This window comes from Lepidochelys kempii, chromosome 2 (assembly GCF_965140285.1).
Source record: "Lepidochelys kempii isolate rLepKem1 chromosome 2, rLepKem1.hap1, whole genome shotgun sequence".
NCBI lineage: Eukaryota > Metazoa > Chordata > Testudines > Cheloniidae > Lepidochelys > Lepidochelys kempii.
The window spans coordinates 73,803,841-73,825,141 of record NC_136381.1 but is presented as its reverse complement, the minus strand read 5'-3'; the positions used below and the strand labels follow the sequence as shown (position 1 = coordinate 73,825,141).

Here is a 21,301-nt window from a genome sequence, read left to right as displayed (position 1 = left end):
CCCTGTGGTTCCCCTGCCTACGAGCCGGACCTGCTGGCCGCTTCTGGGGTGCAGCGCTGTGCCAGGGCAGGTAGGGACTAGCCTGCATTAGATCCGCAGCACCGCTGGACTTTGAACGGCCCGGTTGGCGGTGGTGACCGGAGCCTCCAGGGTCTCTTTTCTACCAGGCGTGCTGATTGAAAACCGGACGCCTGGCAGCCCTACACACAATGGGCATGGTTTTCTACTGGCCTGTTCCTTGTGCCATCATTTATACCTTCTCAAACTGGGTCTAAACTGCTGCTGTTCTGAATAGCTAGTATTGTATCTTCACTTTGCACTGATGTAAAAGACTTCACAAGGCGAACAGCTAGGGTAGCCTATTTTGGCTGGACATATTTCTGGAGGTTTGATCACATGACATAATCTTTAATTAAATATTAATCTTTAATTCCTAGAGACTCCAGGACAATCCTGGCAACCCTAGGAACAGCAACAAAGCATCAGGATTTGTGTTTTTAAAAAATGTTTGTGTTGTTTTCTGCAAACGCCCTAAGCTGCAGAATGTCTCCTTTCCAGAAATCATAAGTAAGACTAAGAGTTTGCCATGGTTATTTTTAGTAAAAGTCACAGGCAATAACCAAAAAATCACTGAAGCCTGTGATCTGTCCCTGACTTTTTCTGGAAATAACTATGACAAAATGGGAAGTGAGGAGGGTCCAGCCACCATGGCTGCTGGGGCTCAGAGGTTCCCCCTGCTGCCCACAGTGGCTAAGAGTGCAAGGTCCGCCATGGTGCTACTGCTAGTTGGGAGCTGTGGGGTCCCTACCGCAGCCCACGGTGGCTGGGAGCTGTGGGGTCTCCACCAGCTGATACATCCAGTCACGCTGCCCCTGGGCTGAAGCGGAAAATGTCAGGGCGGTCCCTGGAAGTCATAGATTCTTCCGTGAGCTCTGTGACAAAATTTTAGCCTTAGTCATAAGCATTCTCATCCATTCCCCCCCCCCCCCGTTTTTGCTCTGCATGTTCTCACATTGTAGAGGGGTCCTGTTTCCCAACAGACATCTGAGACCATGTGGAAATCCATTTGTCATCCGTGTACAGTAGTGGCTAAACAGATAGACCTTTTAAATCCTCTCTGGGAAACAAGTGACAGAGACATTCAGCTAACCTAAACAACACATTTCAAACTAAGTACTGTACTATCTAAATGACTTCTAGCGGGAACAGCCAAATCTCCTCTCATTTGAACAGCTTGAGAAAGCCAGGACCAGAGGATGCTGGGAAGCTTGCCTTTTTGAGATCTATATATATATATATATATATACATACATACACTTGTAACTGTATTGAACTGAGGTTGAAGTCTCTGCCAAACCTTTGCCTCCTGATTTAACTAGAAGGCACTCTCAGTTAGTACTCAGCTAACCAGTAGATGGCATAGAGTCTCAGGTCATATCTGTATTAGAAAGTTTATCTAAAATTGATTTTAAATAGATCTAGTTCAAACAGTGCATACCCACACTGTAGACACACTTCAATAGGTTTAAATCTTGCTTTTATTGGTTTAGTTTGGTAATTTTTAATAAATTTAAATACCTGTATCTTAGGTGCTTGCATGGATTTAAGTAGATCAATTTTAAAATAAATCTAGTTAACCAGTGTGATTTTTCTAGCAGAGACAGGGTCTTATACTGCTCTTGACTTGCATACATTGACATCAGTGGGAATTCTCCCTGTGAAATCAGTGTCAAAGCTCCCGTTGCCTTTAGTGGTACAGGATTGGTCTCTAAGGGCAGTATATATGTTGTATGTATTATTATCCTGACTCCAAAATATGACCAGATCAATTCTAGAATGCAAGGTTCCTGATTAGGATACTTTCATTGCTGGGCTTTTATTAATGACAGTGTGTACTTTTAAGCTAAAAATTTGTGTAAAAGAAAAGGGGTTAATACATAGCTAATATGCACTGAAACCTTTTTATTAAGTTAAAAAAAGAAAGTGGATTTTAAATGTAAACAGTCCCCTGCTATGCTGTGAGCCCCAGCACAGCTGGATTCCTGTATGCTTGAGAACCAGAAAGTGAACGTTAATGCAGTAGAGCCCAGAGGCCCCAGTAATAAGAGTGGGTGCTGTACTTGAATAGAAGTAATGAAACAAATCCAGCTAGTTTCACTGTCCAAACTGAGTGTATTTTTTAAAGCATACCTGGTGAACATAAATTATATTTAAACAATTGAACAGTTTTGATGATCAATGGTGTTAATAACACAAGTAAGTATTTTTTACAATTTCCACCTAGGAATTGTCCCTTTAAGTTAATCACGCTGAACTTTCAATTATTAGGAGTTTGAATTGTTCTGTCTAAATGCTCTTGGCAACCATCACAAACATAAAGCAAACCCAACAACAAACTTTTGAGAACTATTTATATAAAAGCCAATAATCAGACAGGATAATAAAACAATAGTTTACAAGAAGCCCAAATAAAATCCAATGCTCTTCTGAGCAAGATGGTCTGTAGCTAGTCAATAGCTAAACATTCTCACCACATAAAGTGAAGGGTTGGAGTCACTGCTAAAAAGAGGAAAGCAAATAAATCTGAACAAGCAGTATGTCCTGTGTTCTTAATGCAACTCAATCCTTAGAAAATGGTCTGATTTGGATTTTTAAAAAATAACTTTAAATCCTTTAGTCATTTAAAAGTTGCTCAAAATTAAGAGAAAACTATATTTGAAGAGGCAAAGTATTGTCCCCTTTTATTAAGTGAGCTGTTGTCTAAGGAGACCTCTGTATTATTAGAAGACCCTTTTGCAATGTAGTTAAATGGGAAAATTTCCATTGAATTAGAGAGTAGCAGGACCAGAACCTATATTTTCATTAACCATTTCAAGACAGCCTACCTCTTGGGATATTCATTTTTTTTACCAAATGAATGTGTCTTGCTGAGTTCCTGTTGATTAAGGGGCAGATATTTTTTGTTCTGTATTGCTTGAAGAATTGTCTATGCAATTGTTACTGTTCATAGGAACTATGCAAGACATCTGTGCTCTGGTGAAAAAAGAATCTGAAACTTTGGTGTCCTTTGAAATACCCCAGTGCTATTGTATGGTATGTTATACTTAGTGATTCCCATTGGAAAACATTGTTCTCATGTGTCTTAATAAAAGAAGACCTGTGTCATCTCTATTTTAGTGATATAACAGTATTTAGGCAATGCCACTGTCAAATCCAATCCTGCATCCCTCCCTTATTGACTACTCACATCAGAAAGGTCTAAAGGATATAGATCCATAGTTAAGTATCTGTCGTTTCAAGTCTAAACTCTTTAAAGGGACTTTGAAGAGAGACAAATTTAAATGTTGTTGCTTAGAATTCAGCCTGGTTGATGAAGTCAAGGGACACATTGCATAAGTGGATATAACTCCACTGTGGCTTGATGTCCTCCAAGAAGCACCAAATCGGAAAGGGATGAAATTGGCCAATTATGTTTAAATTTCCCTTTGCCATGTAACTCTGTTTTATAAACAATACTGTTGTATGCTTTTCCTTAAAGCAGTGTTCTCCCTTAGAATAATGGACAAGTAAAAAAAAAAAAAAATTACTGCTGACGTTGAACAGAAACGTGAATTGTCTCACATCTGTAAAAGCTGACCTGTGATAATTCAGGCTCTGCCATTACAATAGCTGTAATAGACTCTTCGTGATCCCAGGCACAGCCAAGAATAGTTAACCATATAACAAGCCAGCTGTTTCTCCTACACTAATGACTTATTTGAGCAAACTTAAGGACGTTTCATGGCATATTACAATAATTTGAAACATTCATCCTGCATGCTAAATAGCAATGTTGAGGGGTGAGCGGAGAGCAAAGCCCAGATACTCTTTGGTGGTGAAGAAACAATTTTTCACCAATAAAAATAAATTGTAGAAGCTGCTGCTGTTCAATTGTAATCACCTAGCATTGATTTCCACATTTATTTTATTTACAAATTATATACATCTTTCATTTGCATCTTGTAATACTGGAAAGAGTTAATCGTATTTTTGCATTCAAATCCAGTACACTACGTGCAGTACATTTTGAAATAGTATAACTAATGATTTGTGGAGATATAATTTAAAATGGGAAGTATATTTTAAGTAGTCTATTTAAATGTTGGGGAAACAGGGATATTAAAAAAATAAAAGGTTACCCAAATACAGCAATTTACCCAACAATTCTGCCAGTCATGTCATGAAGAGTAGCACCTTTACTTTGTGAGTACTTCCATTGGTTAAAAAGGAAGAATTGATGTTACTCAATGAGAGTGAGGATAGAAGAATCTGACCTGGTTCTAGCAGCCTTATTTGCACTGAATAGCATTACATTCTGCATGCAGATCCATGTAAGTGTGAGTAAGAGTGACAGAATGTGGCTACTAGATTTTTATTTGGCCATAAGAACTGAGGATGGTGTGCCGTGTCTGTTATTGCCTGAAGCCTGTGTGGGATCAGTAGGAATAGAGTACTGTGTGGTGCAAGGGGACTTGCAAAGGGATTACAGGACTTTGCACCTGTATATGACTTGTTCAAAAATCCAGTCCAGATTGGTAGTGGCCGAAACTCATTGTTGTTTCATGGGTACTTAATGCCACACGGGAAGTGAGTTTGTCATCTCAGTTCAGGTCTTCCTGGACAGGTGACACATCACAAAACCACCACTACAGCTGGCATTATTTAGTACCTTTGTTGCGACTCTCAACAGGGAGGACAACAACTGACAGCATTCTTCTTGTACCTCCTGAGGTGGTATTTTCAGGACAGGGCTGAAAGGTACCTTCATAAGTCAGGATGTAGATAAGTTTATCCTGATGTTAAAGGATTTTGGTCTCCATGATTGTCACACAGACCTCTTTAAAAATGAATACATTACCTAAAATGAAAGACAATAAAATAATAAAACAACACAGGCCAGGTATACAGATGTAGTTCCATTGACCTCAGTGGTAAGGCTCTATCCCAGTATATGTCTTTAGAGGTTACTTTAGAATTTTGCAGAAAATATCTTTATTTTACATCTCTTTCCACCATTAAAAAAAAACAACCCCCACCCATAAAGTGTATCTACATAATTTGCAATTAATGAACAGCAGAGCTACAACCCATAAAGCTTGCCCAGGACCTTAAAGATGCTACAAGAGACTTAAAAAAATTCCTTACATTTGGTTTGTCAGAAATCTTCAAAGGCTCACCCCCCAGTCACCACCTTTACCATGAATACTTCAGCAAAGTTGAGTGGAAGCTTGAATTTTTCCAAAGTGCTTTACTTCAAACTGTCTAATCTGGGACAGATTTCCAGAGGATTTTAGTTCGGATTAAGATTCTTTTAAAGTGAGAAAAGTCATGGAGGTTGATGAATAGCTTTTACAACATCCTGCCATGCATATGTATCTTAACACACAGAGAGGCAAAGCTTGATAAGCAATTTTATTGGATAATTACTTTTTTTATATTCGCAAATAAAACAGATTGATTTCCAGCTTGAAGTAATTTACTAACACATTATAAACTCGTCAGATGCTAACATGGTACAGTACGCCTCATTTCCTGTTTACTAAATAATCCTTTGGACGTCTGTTTTGTGTCTTTCAGGTTAAACCTGGAATTGTTTTTTGCCAGAGATGTCATGGAGCCTTGTGTTAGAGTCCTCCACTGAAGGGAAAACATTGCCTCACTGGCTCAGTTTCTTGCTAGCACCAGCCATGGTGGATTCCCAGTGGTTTACAAACCCAAGCCAGACCAAGCAGAGGTGTTCCTAGGAACTATTACAAGGTAAAACATTATCAAGCTATTTCTTTGTTGTGTGGCCTTTCTGGCCATCGTTCAGGTTATGAAAGAAATGTTTCACACACTGTGTTTATTAAGATTACAGGATGTAAATACAGGTCTTGGTCCTGCTTTCATTGAAGCCAATAGCAAATCTCCCTTTGATTGAAGCAGATTTGGGATGCTGATGTGTGTCGTATCAGATATTGCTTGAAGAGCTCCAAAGAGGTGACCCTGTGTGGTATGTGTGGTATGTGTGGGTCCACAGGAAATGGGAAATACCCCTAATCCTTGACGACTCACAAGAATTATAAAGCAGAAGGAATTAGGTGATCAAACTAACCATAAAAATAAGCCACGTCAAAACAAAAATAACCTGCTGAGTAATCACAATTATCTTCCTTTTTTTAATATGTGCTTTTATTAGAATTAAATGCTATAAGATAAAACATATCATAGTCAAGATAAAACAACAAAGTCAGAAGCGCAAACAACAGATTACCGTAAACAGGATTTAGTCTAAGCAAACTCTGTCATAGTGAGGACTATCAAAGGGTAAAGAAAATCTCTTGATAAAGAAACTATTGCTGGAACTCCATTTCATAATAACACAAGTTTGACTCCATTCCTGTAGGAATGGACCTTAAGATTGGTTCTTGGGAAGGGTGAGCCAGAAGTGGAAGAAATTGCAGCTTAATCACAACCTTGCTTATGGGGCGGGGGGGAAGAGAAGGAAAATAATGCACAAAAATGCTGGTAAACAGGAATTCACATCTCAAAAAGCAATAAAATATTAATCCATATAATCACCATACCATAAACATGCAGCCACTCAGTTTCATAATAATAATATTATAGTGTCTTGTGCAATGAAAGACACTATGTAGATACAAGTTCCTCTTGAGTCTTTTCAAACTCTTGAGTCTTTTCAAACTTTCCTTAAAAGAAGTCCTTTAATCTATTGCTAGAATTCTACCACCACTGGAGTGGAAGCCAGAAGCTGTTTAATAACAACACAAGGATACAAATACTGTATCCAACTAAACTGGTAGAGTAAAGGGAGAGGCTCTTCAATTGAAATTTGGCCAGGACTTATTCTTAGAAGAAGTACTAAAGGATCTTTATGGACAAGTCAATGAGATGGCATTTATCATCTGTTTGAATTAACCCCTGGAACAAGACTAAGGGCTTGTCTTCATGTACAGCTCTTTGTGGCACAGCTGTACTGGTATGCTGCACCAGTGTAGTGCTTTAGAGAAGATGCTATTAGTTTGACGGGAGAAGTGGTAGCTATGTCAGCAGGAGGAGCTCTCCCATCAATGTAGTGCTGTCTACCTGGAGGTGGTGGGGGAGGTCGGCATAACTATATCACTCAGTGTGTGGATTTTTTTATACCCCTGAGCAATGTCATCATACAGATATAGGTCCATTGTGTAGACCTGGCCTCTGGAAGTTACAGCTAAAATCCTCTCCAAACCGACACATCAGAGGTCTAGAAACACCACTTAGGAGAGGTGTATCATAATCTCTCCATTCTGTTGGAAGTGTCTAGCCAAGAACCATTGCCTCTGTTCCTCATAGGCCATGCTGATGACTTCTATAGATTCTTGCGCAAAACCTGCTAGCCAAATTACTGTCCCAAAATGACACTCAGCTTGAGGCACAGCATTAACTGTTTTTTGGAAAGACTCACATTACCACCTCTAGCCCTACCCTGATGGACAAACATCAAGAAGTGTGTGAATGAGTTCATTGCGGGTTGGGAGGCGGGAGCCTGGGAACATTTAAATAACATCTTTTTCTGTGACTGCCCAGAAAATGTCCTTCCCACACCCTAACCATTAATGTGTTTTTCCTGAGGGAAATTTGGAAGTAACTCTGTATGTACATAAGGTCCTCTTTAACATTTTAGTTCCAGCAAATTGAGACTGATGAGCTTTCAACAGGATCAGGCTGCCCACATATTTTGGGTGTTCCAGTTATCAAAGCAATCCCTAAAAAGAGGAGAACTTGATTTTAAACCTTGTACTTATTATTATTTGTCTGTATGAGGGTAGCACCTGCAAGCCCCCAATCAAAGCCCCATTTTGCTAGGTACTGTACAAACACATAACACAAAGATAGTCCTTATCCCCCAGAGCTTACAGTTTTGTTCTTAGATGTCTGTTTTCAAATAAATAAATAGACTGATACTTAGCAGTTTCCACTTGGTCATTATTAGGCTTATCTGATGGCTTTGTGGTCAGATAAAGTTTAGGTGAACAATTGAGGGCAAAAAGGTGTTCGAGAACATTTGCTTTAATAAAAACTGACTATGCTTCACTAAGAGGGACAACACTGTGTGGGATTCCCAAAGGGAGGGAAATAACTGCTTAGTACAAGGAAATCCACTGTTAGGTTTGCTTGGTGTGCAGTTTTCCAAACAGAATGTAGGCACCAATAAAGTGGAATGTCACATAGATAACACAGATTTGCTTGTTCCCTCATACTATTGCTCTTGTTAATGTTATTAGTAAAGGATAAACCATTGAAACACAAATCCAATGGTTGACAAGCTGCAGTGTGCTGGTTTGAAGATGTTTCATAACATAAACTAACACATTCATTTATTTCATTTATTAATTTATGTCAAAAGAAGAGTCAAATCAATTAGTACCATATTTTACAGATGGGTGAATGGAAATGACTTTTCTGTAGGATTTGTGGTATACATGATATATTATCTGAGTCTCAATCTGGAAAAAGACCGAGGTAATGCTTGTAGGCTGGGGAGACAACAAGAAGAAGGTAGAAGATGTTGTTTTGACTGTCTTAGAGTTTGTCGCTCAGTTCAGTGGAGTTCTGCAGGCAAAGACTGCAGGGGATGTGCTGAATCCTGGTGGCCTGAGGACTCTAATTAACAACTTGCCCTCTCCAGGGTCAATCACAGCAGAAGCTTTGCTAGCCAGCTTAAGCTGCCTTGGTGAAATGAAGGTTGTGGACAATTTCCTTGTATTGCTGTGTCACCCCTACACCCTCATGAGTGGAATTCTGTGTAGCCATTGTCTGAATCTATCCATTGAACTTGTGATGTGTCATGGATAGTTAGGGCTTGATTTTATGACTTACCTCCTGTAACACAAGGTATTTCTACACTGCAATTAGACACCCATGGCTGGTCCATGCCAGCTGGTTTGGGGCCATGGGGCTCAAGCTAAAGGTCTGTTTAATTGTGCTGCAGACTTTTGGGCTTGGACTGCAGCCTGAGCTCTGGGACTGTCCCTCCTTGCAGGGTCCTAGAGCCTGGACTCCAACCCAAGCCTGAATTTCTGCACCACAATTCAACAGCCTCTTAGCCCGAGCCTAAGTTAGCTGGCATGGGCCAGCCATGAGTTTTTAATTGCAGTTTAGATATATCCACTGTGTCTTGTAAGACCATGATGAGAAATGCTTTAGAACTGATTCAGAGGGAAGAGTGTTGCTTACTGAATCTAAGACACCATTCTCTGTAGCTCCTTTGATTTCATTTAGATGTCTCCCATCCAAGTACTGAAGCTGCCTGACTCTGCTTATGTTATGAGATCTGACATGATCACAAGCCAAAGTGGTGTGATTACAGGCAAAAAAATTTCAGTTTCAACGTTTTTCCATTTTAAAAAAATGTACAGTGCCCCAAAGTTTTCATATGGACCTGTTTCGACATTGCAATTATATTATCAAATGGGCTTCCTCTGGCACCAAAATATGATGGTAATATGTAAAAATAAATCAGAAAGAGGAACAAAGAGGGGAAAAGTAACAGCTCAGCCATGAACTCTGTGCTAAACTAGCTTCTTTCATGCACCAGGACTTGGAGCACATAATCTTAAAACTATTTCTCATTTGAAGATTTTCAGTCATTGGTGTTTCTCTGCCATTTCTCCTCATGAAATAGCTATGGCTACCCCACAGTGAATATAAAAGCATATACTGAACTTTCCCACACTGTGAGATGCTGGAGATGAAAGGTGCTGTATGAGGGCAAAGTATTATTTATTGTAAGTGTGAATTATTCTGCCTCTAACAAGAAAAGGCTGGTGAACTTTAGTTCTTATGAAAGCAAAGACTAAAGCCAGACAGTGTTGGCAGGCACTTTGTGAGCTTTCTCGCACAGGTCTACAAATGCACCTCTGTGCTGACTTGTAACAAACACCCTACTAGTCCAACCCTGTTCAGACTTTCAGCCTTGCTTAATAGAGCCAAATTTTGTGTTAGCTTTTGTGATATGGACACACATCCACTTGGGGTTAGGATGAGATCACCACACTTATTTTTGCTTGGGTGACCTAAGCGTGAGGTCTTCCCTGGCTGAGAAAGTCCTATATGAAACTAATAACATATTTGCAACAGAGACTAAAATTGTTAAAGAGAAAGGAGCTATAACTGAAGCACAAGCTTCCAAAGCAAATGACTCCTTAGAGTAAGGATCTTGCCATTTTGCCACATTCAGTACACAGTGCAGTCCAGGGAAACCCGCACAGAATTCAGATTGAGGAACGTGTGTCTGGAGAACTTGATGCATGGAATTAATAAGAATGGGGGATTTATGCTGCTGAATATAGGACATTCAGAGTCTGGCTTTAAAAATGTCCCAGATGATCCCAGCTCGCCAAAATAAGCTATTTTCTATCAGGGCAGGTGAAGCAGGATGCTTAGCAAACACAGCAAATGAAAAGCATTGTATAAATGGGTCACCCCTGGAGGTTCAGAGGGCTGTAAATTGCATTGCCCTGCTCCTATGGAAGTAACTGTGTCCAAGATGGGATTTACCCTTGACAGAGGCCAGAGGTACTGCTTCTACCCTCCCATGGGGTTCTGTAGGAGAAACGAGGTGCATCTTTAAACTCTTGCTGGGGATCAATAAGAGCATTTTCAGCAGAAGCTGCCTGGGAGATGCTCTGGCCTTCCCATTGTCTTGGCTGCTGTGGCATGTGTCTCACTCCTCTGTGAGACAACATGTGCTGCTCAGACGTGGTGTCCTCCCTCCACTTGACAACCCTTATATGGGCACCATCCTTCATGATATCTAGCCTGGCAACGTTTGTGCCTCCCAAGACACTGGCCTTCTCCACCCCCATGCAAGTGTACCTCTCCAACTTGCTCTCTTTCTTTCTTTGAGGAGTGAGGAAATAGCACCTTTTACCCAGTGTCTCTTCCAAAACCAGGGATAGCATCTCAAGACTTAATTCCACATTGTCTAAGAAAGTGAAATACTGGGTATTTCTTCAGTCAGATCCTCCCAACATTCACCCAGGAAAGGCAGGTGGATGGATGGCTTCTCATGGCAGGATCTGTTTCTTCTGCTTCCTTTTGATGAGGTGACACTGAGGGGTGAGGGAAGAATTTTTCATAGCCTGAGTTCTTCCCACCCTATCCTAATTGCTGCAGCTTTAAACTCTGCTCAGACAGGGCACTGAGTACCCAGTGCTACAGCTGTATCATAGAGATTGCCTACAAAGTGGTCACTGACTAGCCTATTTGGGTATCGGTAACACAAAACAGGCCATTTTCTTTATACCTAAACCTGTAGGCTTTGTATCTTACACAATTTATCTGCTGGAAGGGACGGGGGCACTTTTCCGTATTTTTGCCATTGCATCATTACCTGCACAGCTGTTATCCATTATTTCCCATTTTAACTGAAGGAATTTTTTTAGGTTGATTTAGTTTGATCAGGAGAAGGTAATTGCACAGAAACCACAATGTCATAGAGTCTAAGCAGGACTTTACAGAATATGTTGGATCTAATGAAAAACTGGTAAAATCTTGGCTTATTGCCACTGAGTGGGATATTTCTGGCATCTTGCCCACATTTTGTGTGTGTACTTTTTTCACTTAGGAAACCCCATTTCCTCCCACCCATGATGTTCACTGAGACGTCAGCATTTATGGTTAATGGAAATTATTATACTTCAGACAAAAATAAATAAAAGTGCCAAAAATTTTACATCCAAACTGAAACTGTCACAAAGCACAAACAAACAAACCAATTTCACTTTGGTTGCAGCTATTTTAGCTGTTTTGGATATGCTGCACGGGACCAGGAGTGGCTGTGTCCTGTGCAATTGTCGCCCTCAGATCAAACTACCTCAGCTTAAAAGCTTTCAGGTAAAAATATCTCAATGATTTTAGGTGCCTAAGTCCCATTTTTCAAAACTAACTTGAGTTTGTTCCTTTGGGAAATGGAAATTAGGGTCCCCAGTCACTTAGGCACCTTAGTTCATTTTTACTCTTCCTCTAATTGAAAAGGTGGAAACTGAGGTCAAGATTTCAAAAGTGGCTAATGATTCTAAATGCTTCAAATAATGGGTGTCCATCTTCAGACAGCTTAAAGGGATCTATTTTTTTTTTTTCAGAGTTGGTACTTGGCATTGTTTGAAAGTCAGGCTCCTTTAAAGTATATCATACTTTTGCGTACTGAAAAGTTTGAGGCACCCAAACGTAAGCATAGGATTCCGTACAAGCTTATCCCTCCTTTTAATCAAGAAAGAAATCTGAGGGGGTTGTGCAGAGGGAAAGAAGGTACATACTTGTGAAAATGGGTCCAAATGGGTTTCAAAATGACTTTTGAAAATCTTGGCTTAAAAGCCGAATTAGGGCTTGATCCAGCATATTGGTGCCCTAATCATGTGAGTAGTCTGTATTCACGTGAGAACTTTCAATAAAATTGGTATTACTTGTGTGAGTAAGACTCCTTTTGTGATTAAAGGTTGAAAGTTTGCATTCCTGGAGAACAGGAAAACTGGTAGTTACCACACAGACAAACAGAGCTGCTGTTATGCTCTCATGAACAGTTCCTGCACAGCACTGGATGTTAGTACCTGTTTTAGTTAGGCAGGGAATGCTGGCCAGGATACCCAGGGTTATTCTTTACTCATTTCAGGATGTGCATTGAGATATTGAACCTTCAACTACACAGCCATTAGAAAATTCTCTTTGACTTTCCATTCAGAGGACACCTTTAATGTCCAGTGCTGCAGTCCACACAGGAGTCCAAGCTATAGTGTGGGGCTTGAACTTCCAATAACCTTCTATCCAGATGCAAATCCAGATCCAGATTGCTACCAACAGAGGGAACCAAACAGCATTTATATTTGCAACACTATTATTTGTTGTTGTTGTACTGGTCATTCTGCTTCCTTTGTGAGGAAACACTATATTCATAAACCCTCTATTGGCTAGTCTTGTTTTAAATTGTTTTAAATTCCCTGCTTGTAAACTAGTAAGGAAAGGAGATGCTTTGTTTTCCTCAATTTAAAGAGATGGTAGAGCAGCTGTTCCAAGTAACAATAATGACACTATTGCTGAGACAAACATTTTCATGATGATGCATGGGAACACTAAATCCAAACCACATTGTTTAGCTATTGCATGCTTTCACTCCAGTAAAGGGGAATGTCACAGACCTGAAAGTAAATCGAAGAGATCATAGTTTAGAAAATATGACAAAGTTGAAAACTTAAAGCTGTATTACACAGTAACATCCTTTAACAGGGAAATAATTGCTCCAAAGTTCTGTATATATGTATATTTCATGGCAGTTTATTAGGTATGATTTGTATCTGGTCAGCAAAGTGAATAGAAACCATTGTGAGTGAAGAATCTTTTGTGGCAGGGTAAAGACTGCTGATATGTGCTGCTGGGAAAGGAATATGGCACTGTGAAAAGTTACAGATGTGTTCAGGACATAGAAGCATTTCTATGATTCTATCACTTGAATGCATCCATAAGAGGGGACGGTTTTTTCTAGTTTACTTGCATCCACTTCACCAGATGGCTCCCCACATATACACACACATTCTCTCACACCCTTTTAATAAGCCAATGTCCCTATATTTTGTATGAGAAGCATTTGCATTTGGAAAGAAAAATGCAGTGCAACAGTTTGGGAGTGAATGGAAGGTTTAAGAAAAGATCCTAACATTCATGATGCCCAAAACACTTAATATGTGAAGTAATTCTTGAGTGTGACTGTGGAAAGATTTACCTTAATATCAGCAAAGTCTCTCTCTGCTGGCACCCTCTGAAATAATTTGTCATTTTGCAAGTTGGAGAACCTTTTCCTTCTGGCACTTTGTTGAGAGGATACTAAATTTAGATCCCAGGAATGCAAAGTTACTCAATCTGATACAGAAGGCTGCAAAGTTCATGCAATACGTGAGGAGATAAATGTATTGCATAAAGATTTTCTTTTCTTCTAGAAGATCATGCATGGTCTTCCCATCATCCCTTCTTCATAATGGTGATCCTTCGAGCACTGATCAGTGATAGAAATGAGCAAATTATGTGGACTACACTTTAAAATGCTGAATTTAAATTGAGCCAACAATAAAAGAAAAAAGCACATTACGTACATGAAAACTTTGCGTGTGTGCAAATGGGGTAGTTGACTGCATATAAAGGTGCTTTTGAAATTATTTGAGTACAAGTATGGGATCTGAGAACATGTTTGTTTGTATGATGTCATAAATTCCTGAGTTTGAAAAGCTGACCCAGTTAGTTTAAATGTGAGATTTAAAAAAAAAAAGATACAGTATACAGGAACCTGACATTTAAATTAGAACAACTCACTGAGAGCACTCTATTGCTGATTTGGGTTGCTTGTTAAAATAAATTGAATCCAGCACTTTCAAAAAACCCCTTTGACATTATACTCCTCCCCATATATTGTCAGACTCCTAGGACAGTGTAGCTCATGGGCAATGAAGATGGAGGAAGGTTACGGAGTTTATGGCAGAGATTTTTATTTTGGATCTTAATGTGAAACTTCTTACAAAGAACAACATTATTTGATACTTTCAAAATGAGTGGGCCTGTTTCATTATACAAATAATTGTGCAGGTGTTGCAGGATTCTGCCACACAGCCAGAGTGATGCAGAGTGTATGTGCTTAACTCACAAAGCTAAATTAAAAAAGTATTCAGCCACATGTGGGTGGCTTTTAGGCAAGTGCAGACTGTTGTTAATGTGGAAATCAAATATGGGCATGGGGAAAACTGGTGTGTGTATGGAAAGACTGATCACATATTTTGTTCTATAGTTTAAATGTGTGGTTAAGTTCTAAAATTGAAAATCTGGATGGTAACAAACCAGATTTTGGGGGAGAGGAACAAATATGAATCCAATTCTGGGCTTTTGTCCATTTCTAGAATCAAACCAAATGGAACCTTTTGAAAATTCAGAAATATTAAGTTTGCATTTCCCCATTTATTTTCCAATTTTGGTGTGATCTCTGCATTTTCACGTTGAGGCTAGGACTATGTCTATTTATTCATTCTCTCATTTACTTATTGCAGTGATGGGGTCCTAATAAATATGTATCTGAGAACTTTGCGACCTTTAAATATTTGACTTCATAACATGCCGTTGAGGTAGGGAAGATGATCCTCATTTTACAGAGTTGGAAACTGAGGCACTGAGATTAAATTTCTTGCCCCAGGTCACATGGGAAGCTTGTGGCATAGACAGTTTGTGATCCCAGAATTTGAGGATCCAAGTCCAGTGCATCACCCACAAGACGATCCCTTTGGAAGTCAGAGTGCCAAAATCTAATCAAAGACTGTTCTTACACAGGTTTCAGAGTAACAGCCGTGTTAGTCTGTATTCGCAAAAAGAAAAGGAGTACTTGTGGCACCTTAGAGACTAACCAATTTATTTGAGCATAAGCTTTCGTGAGCTACAGCTCACTTCATCGGATGCATACTGTGGAAAGTGTAGAAGATCTTTTATACACACAAAGCATGAAAAAATATACCTCCCCCCACCCCACTCTCCTGCCAACACCACTTTCTACAAGCCATTACCCTCTGATCCCACTGAGAGTTACCAAAAGAAACTACAGCATGTGCTCAAGAAACTCCCTGAAAAAGCACAAGATCAAATCCGCACAGACACACCCCTGGAACCCTGACCTGGGATATTCTATCTACTACCCAAGATCCATAAACCTGGAAATCCTGGGCGCCCCATCATCTCAGACATTGGCACCCTGACAGCAGGATTGTCTAGCTATGTAGACTCCCTCCTCAGGCCCTATGCTACCAGCACTCCCAGCTACCTTCGAGACACCACTGACTTCCTGAGGAAACTTCAATCCATCGGTGATCTTCCTGATAACACCATCCTGGCCACTATGGATGTAGAAGCCCTCTACACCAACATTCCACACAAAGATGGACTACAAGCCGTCAAGAACACTATCCCCGATAATGTCACAGCTAACCTGGTGGCTGAACTTTGTGACTTTGTCCTTACCCATAACTATTTTACATTTGGGGACAATGTATACCTTCAGATCAGTGGCACTGCTATGGGTACCCACATGGCCCCACAGTCTGCCAACATTTTTATGGCTGACTTAGAACAACGCTTCCTCAGCTCTCGTCCCCTAACGCCCCTACTCTACTTGCGCTATATTGATGACATCTTCATCATCTGGACCCATGGAAAAGAAGCCCTTGAGGAATTCCACCATGATTTCAACAATTTCCATCCCACCATCAACCTCAGCCTGGTCCAGTCCACACAAGAGATCCACTTTCTGGACACTACAGTGCTCATAAATGATGGTCACATAAACACCACCCTATACCCGAAACCTACTGAACGCTATTCCTACCTACATGCCTCCAGCTTTCACCCTGACCACACCACACGATCCATCGTCTACAGCCAAGCTCTGCGATACAACTGCATTTGCTCCAACCCCTCAGACAGAGACAAACACCTACAAGATCTCTATCAAGCATTCTTACAACTACAATACCCACCTGCGGAATTGAAGAAACAGATTGATAGAGCCTGAAGAGTTCCCAGAAGTCACCTACTACAGGATAGGCCTAACAAAGAAAATAACAGAACGCCACTAGCCGTCACCTTCAGCCCCCAACTAAAACCCCTCCAACGCATTATTAAGGATCTACAACCTATCCTGAAGGATGACCCAACACTCTCACAAATCTTGGGAGACAGGCCAGTCCTTGCCTACAGACAGCCCCCCAACCTGAAGCAAATACTCACCAGCAACCACATACCACACAACAGAACCACTAACCCAGGAACCTATCCTTGCAACAAAGCCTGTTGCCAACTGTGCCCACATATCTATTCAGGGGACACCATCACAGGGCCTAATAACATCAGCCACACTATCAGAGGCTCGTTCACCTGCACATCCACCAATGTGATATATGCCATCATGTGCCAGCAATGCCCCTCTGCCATGTACATTGGTCAAACTGGACAGTCTCTACGTAAAAGAATAAATGGACACAAATCAGATGTCAAGAATTATAACATTCATAAATCAGTTGGAGAACACTTCAATCTCTCTGGTCACGCGATTACAGACATGAAAGTTGCGATATTACAACAGAAAAACTTCAAAACCAGACTCCAGCGAGAGACTGCTGAATTGAAATTCATTTGCAAATTGGATACAATTAACTTAGGCTTGAATAGAGACTGGGAGTGGCTAAGTCATTATACAAGGTAACCTATTTCCCCTTGTTTTTTCCTAACACCCCCCCGTCCCCCGAGACGTTCTTGTTAAACCCTGGATTTGTGCTGGAAATGGCCCACCTTGATTATCATACACATTGTAAGGAGAGTGGTCACTTTAGATAAGCTATTGCCAGCAGGAGAGTGGGGTGGGGGAGGTATATTTTTTCATGCTTTGTGTGTATAAAAGATCTTCTACACTTTCCACAGTATGCATAGAATCATAGAATCATAGAATATCAGGGTTGGAAGGGACCCCAGAAGGTCATCTAGTCCAACCCCCTGCTCGAAGCAGGACCAATTCCCAGTTAAATCATCCCAGCCAGGGCTTTGTCAAGCCTGACCTTAAAAACCTCTAAGGAAGGAGATTCTACCACCTCCCTAGGTAACGCATTCCAGTGTTTCACCACCCTCTTAGTGAAAAAGTTTTTCCTAATATCCAATCTAAACCTCCCCCACTGCAACTTGAGACCATTACTCCTCGTTCTGTCATCTGCTACCATTGAGAACAGTCTAGAGCCATCCTCTTTGGAACCCCCTTTCAGGTAGTTGAAAGCAGCTATCAAATCCCCCCTCATTCTTCTCTTCTGCAGGCTAAACAATCCCAGCTCCCTCAGCCTCTCCTCATAACTCATGTGTTCCAGTCCCCTAATCATTTTTGTTGCCCTTCGCTGGACTCTCTCCAATTTATCCACATCCTTCTTGAAGTGTGGGGCCCAAAACTGGACACAGTACTCCAGATGAGGCCTCACCAATGTCGAATAGAGGGGAACGATCACGTCCCTCGATCTGCTCGCTATGCCCCTACTTATACATCCTAAAATGCCATTGGCCTTCTTGGCAACAAGGGCACACTGCTGACTCATATCCAGCTTCTCGTCCACTGTCACCCCTAGGTCCTTTTCCGCAGAACTGCTGCCTAGCCATTCGGTCCCTAGTCTGTAGCTGTGCATTGGGTTCTTCCGTCCTAAGTGCAGGACCCTGCACTTATCCTTATTGAACCTCATCAGATTTCTTTTGGCCCAATCCTCCAATTTGTCTAGGTCCTTCTGTATCCTATCCCTCCCCTCCAGCGTATCTACCACTCCTCCCAGTTTAGTATCATCCGCAAATTTGCTGAGAGTGCAATCCACACCATCCTCCAGATCATTTATGAAGATATTGAACAAAACCGGCCCCAGGACCGACCCTTGGGGCACTCCACTTGATACCAGCTGCCAACTAGACATGGAGCCATTGATCACTACCCGTTGAGCCTGACAATCTAGCCAGCTTTCTACCCACCTTATAGTGCATTCATCCAGCCCATACTTCCTTAACTTGCTGACAAGAATACTGTGGGAGACCGTGTCAAAAGCTTTGCTAAAGTCAAGAAACAATACATCCACTGCTTTCCCTTCATCCACAGAACCAGTAATCTCATCATAAAAGGCGATTAGATTAGTCAGGCATGACCTTTCCTTGGTGAATCCATGCTGGCTGTTCCTGATCACTTTCCTCTCATGCAAGTGCTTCAGGATTGATTCTTTGAGGACCTGCTCCATGATTTTTCCAGGGACTGAGGTGAGGCTGACTGGCCTGTAGTTCCCAGGATCCTCCTTCTTCCCTTTTTTAAAGATTGGCACTACATTAGCCTTTTTCCAGTCATCCGGGACTTCCCCGGTTCGCCACGAGTTTTCAAAGATAATGGCCAATGGCTCTGCAATCACAGCCGCCAATTCCTTCAGCACTCTCGGATGCAACTCGTCCGGCCCCATGGACTTGTGCACGTCCAGCTTTTCTAAATAGTCCCTAACCACCTCTATCTCCACAGAGGGCTGGCCATCTCTTCCCCATTTTGTGATGCCCAGTGCAGCAGTCTGGGAGCTGACCTTGTTAGTGAAAACAGAGGCAAAAAAAGCATTGAGTATATTAGCTTTTTCCACATCCTCTGTCACTAGGTTGCCTCCCTCATTCAGTAAGGGGCCCACACATTCCTTGGCTTTCTTCTTGTTGCCAACATACCTGAAGAAACCCTTCTTGTTACTCTTGACATCTCTGGCTAGCTGCAGCTCCAGGTGCGATTTGGCCCTCCTGATATCATTCCTACATGCCCGAGCAATATTTTTATACTCTTCCCTGGTCATATGTCCAACCTTCCACTTCTTGTAAGCTTCTTTTTTATGTTTAAGATCCGCTAGGATTTCACCATTAAGCCAAGCTGGTCGCCTGCCATATTTACTATTCTTTCGACTCATTGGGATGGTTTGTCCCTGTAACCTCAACAGGGATTCCTTGAAATACAGCCAGCTCTCCTGGACTCCTTTCCCCTTCAAGTTAGTCCCCCATGGGATCCTGGCCATCTGTTCCCTGAGGGAGTCGAAGTCTGCTTTCCTGAAGTCCAGGGTCCGTATCCTGCTGCTTACCTTTCTTCCCTGCGTCAGGATCCTGAACTCAACCAACTCATGGTCACTGCCTCCCAGATTCCCATCCACTTTTGCTTCCCCCACTAATTCTACCCGGTTTGTGAGCAGCAGGTCAAGAAAAGCGCCCCCCCTAGTTGGCTCCTCTAGCACTTGCGCCAGGAAATTGTCCCCTACGCTTTCCAAAAACTTCCTGGATTGTCTATGCACCGCTGTATTGCTCTCCCAGCAGATATCAGGAAAATTAAAGTCACCCATGAGAATCAGGGCATGCGATCTAGTAGCTTCCGTGAGCTGCCGGAAGAAAGCCTCATCCACCTCATCCCCCTGGTCCGGTGGTCTATAGCAGACTCCTACCACTACATCACTCTTGTTGCACACACTTCTAAACTTAATCCAGAGATACTCAGGTTTTTCTGCAGTTTCGTACCGGAGCTCTGAGCAGTCATACTGCTCCCTTACATACAGTGCTACTCCCCCACCTTTTCTGCCCTGCCTGTCCTTCCTGAACAGTTTATAACCATCCATGACAGTACTCCAGATGAAATGAGCTGTAGCTCACGAAAGTTTATGCTCAAATAAATTGGTTAGTCTCTAAGGTGCCACAAGTACTCCTTTTCTTTTTGTTCTTACAGTTTCCAGCCCAAGTTTGTAGGCTCAAGTGGTTTGGATAAACACTGGCAATTTTGGCTGCTTAACCTGAACTGACCCTCTAACTGTTCTGAGATTTTCCTGTCGTAAATGAAAAATCTAAGCTGTCTAGCTATGCCATGTACCCAGGGATCTAATCCTCATCCCCTTGCTAATCCTCCCCAAACTTAATAAATCATTTTCCCATTTTACAAAAATGTCAGTTTTTCCACAATTTAAAGAAACACATGTGAAAATCATCTTTCCTAGTTTAACAGCAGCTATGTTAATACAAAGCATATAAATGACTCAGAGAAGTAGGCCTATTTGCCTCAAACTGGTTATCCCTCTTATAGTTGCATGCATAAAGTCTCTGCCATTGTATTATCTTGTGAAGGCCACATTACCGTGAGTATTAGAAAAAGTGCTTAACTTTTACTGAGTAGTACAGTTATCATCCAGTCCTGCTGAGGGTTTCCTGTAGGGTGCTGAGCACCCATAATTCTTATTGACTTCTGTAAAAAGTTGAAGGTACATGGTGGCAGATCCTCAGTTGCAGGAAACCGACATAGCGCCATTGATTTCAATGGAGCTTTTACAGCTTACACCAGCTAAGGATAGGATTGATGATTTTGGTTGGACATATCCCTGGAGGTTTCATCACATGACCTAATCTTTAATTAAAGATTAGCAGTCCTGGAGAGTTGGCAACCCTAACTAAGGATTTGCCTGCCAGTGCAGTGGATGGGGCAATCAGCAGCACCCCTACACAATTAGGATCATTAGAGACCACAGAGGGGCTTCTGTCTCATTTTATCATCCTATTTTGAAATTTATCTCCTTTACTTTACAAAAAGCATAGCTAGGATATGGAGCCTGGCCCAAAGCCCATTGAAACCAAGACTTGTCACTGGACCTTTGGATCATGCCTTAATGAAGATGCAACAGAGAAGCGGCTCTTT

At 41.4% G+C, this 21,301-nt stretch overlaps 1 protein-coding gene across 1 annotated transcript in view; it reads left to right on the top strand.

Moving 5' to 3' along the window:
* The first annotated feature begins 5,631 nt into the window (after nucleotides 1–5,631).
* LOC140905918 (chloride channel protein C) overlaps nucleotides 5,632–21,301 on the top strand; it is a 28,798-nt gene continuing 13,128 nt past the window's right edge. The window contains exon 1 of the mRNA XM_073329417.2: nucleotides 5,632–5,796. The gene's annotated coding sequence lies outside the window, so the exon portion shown is untranslated. The remainder of the gene's footprint in view (nucleotides 5,797–21,301) is intronic.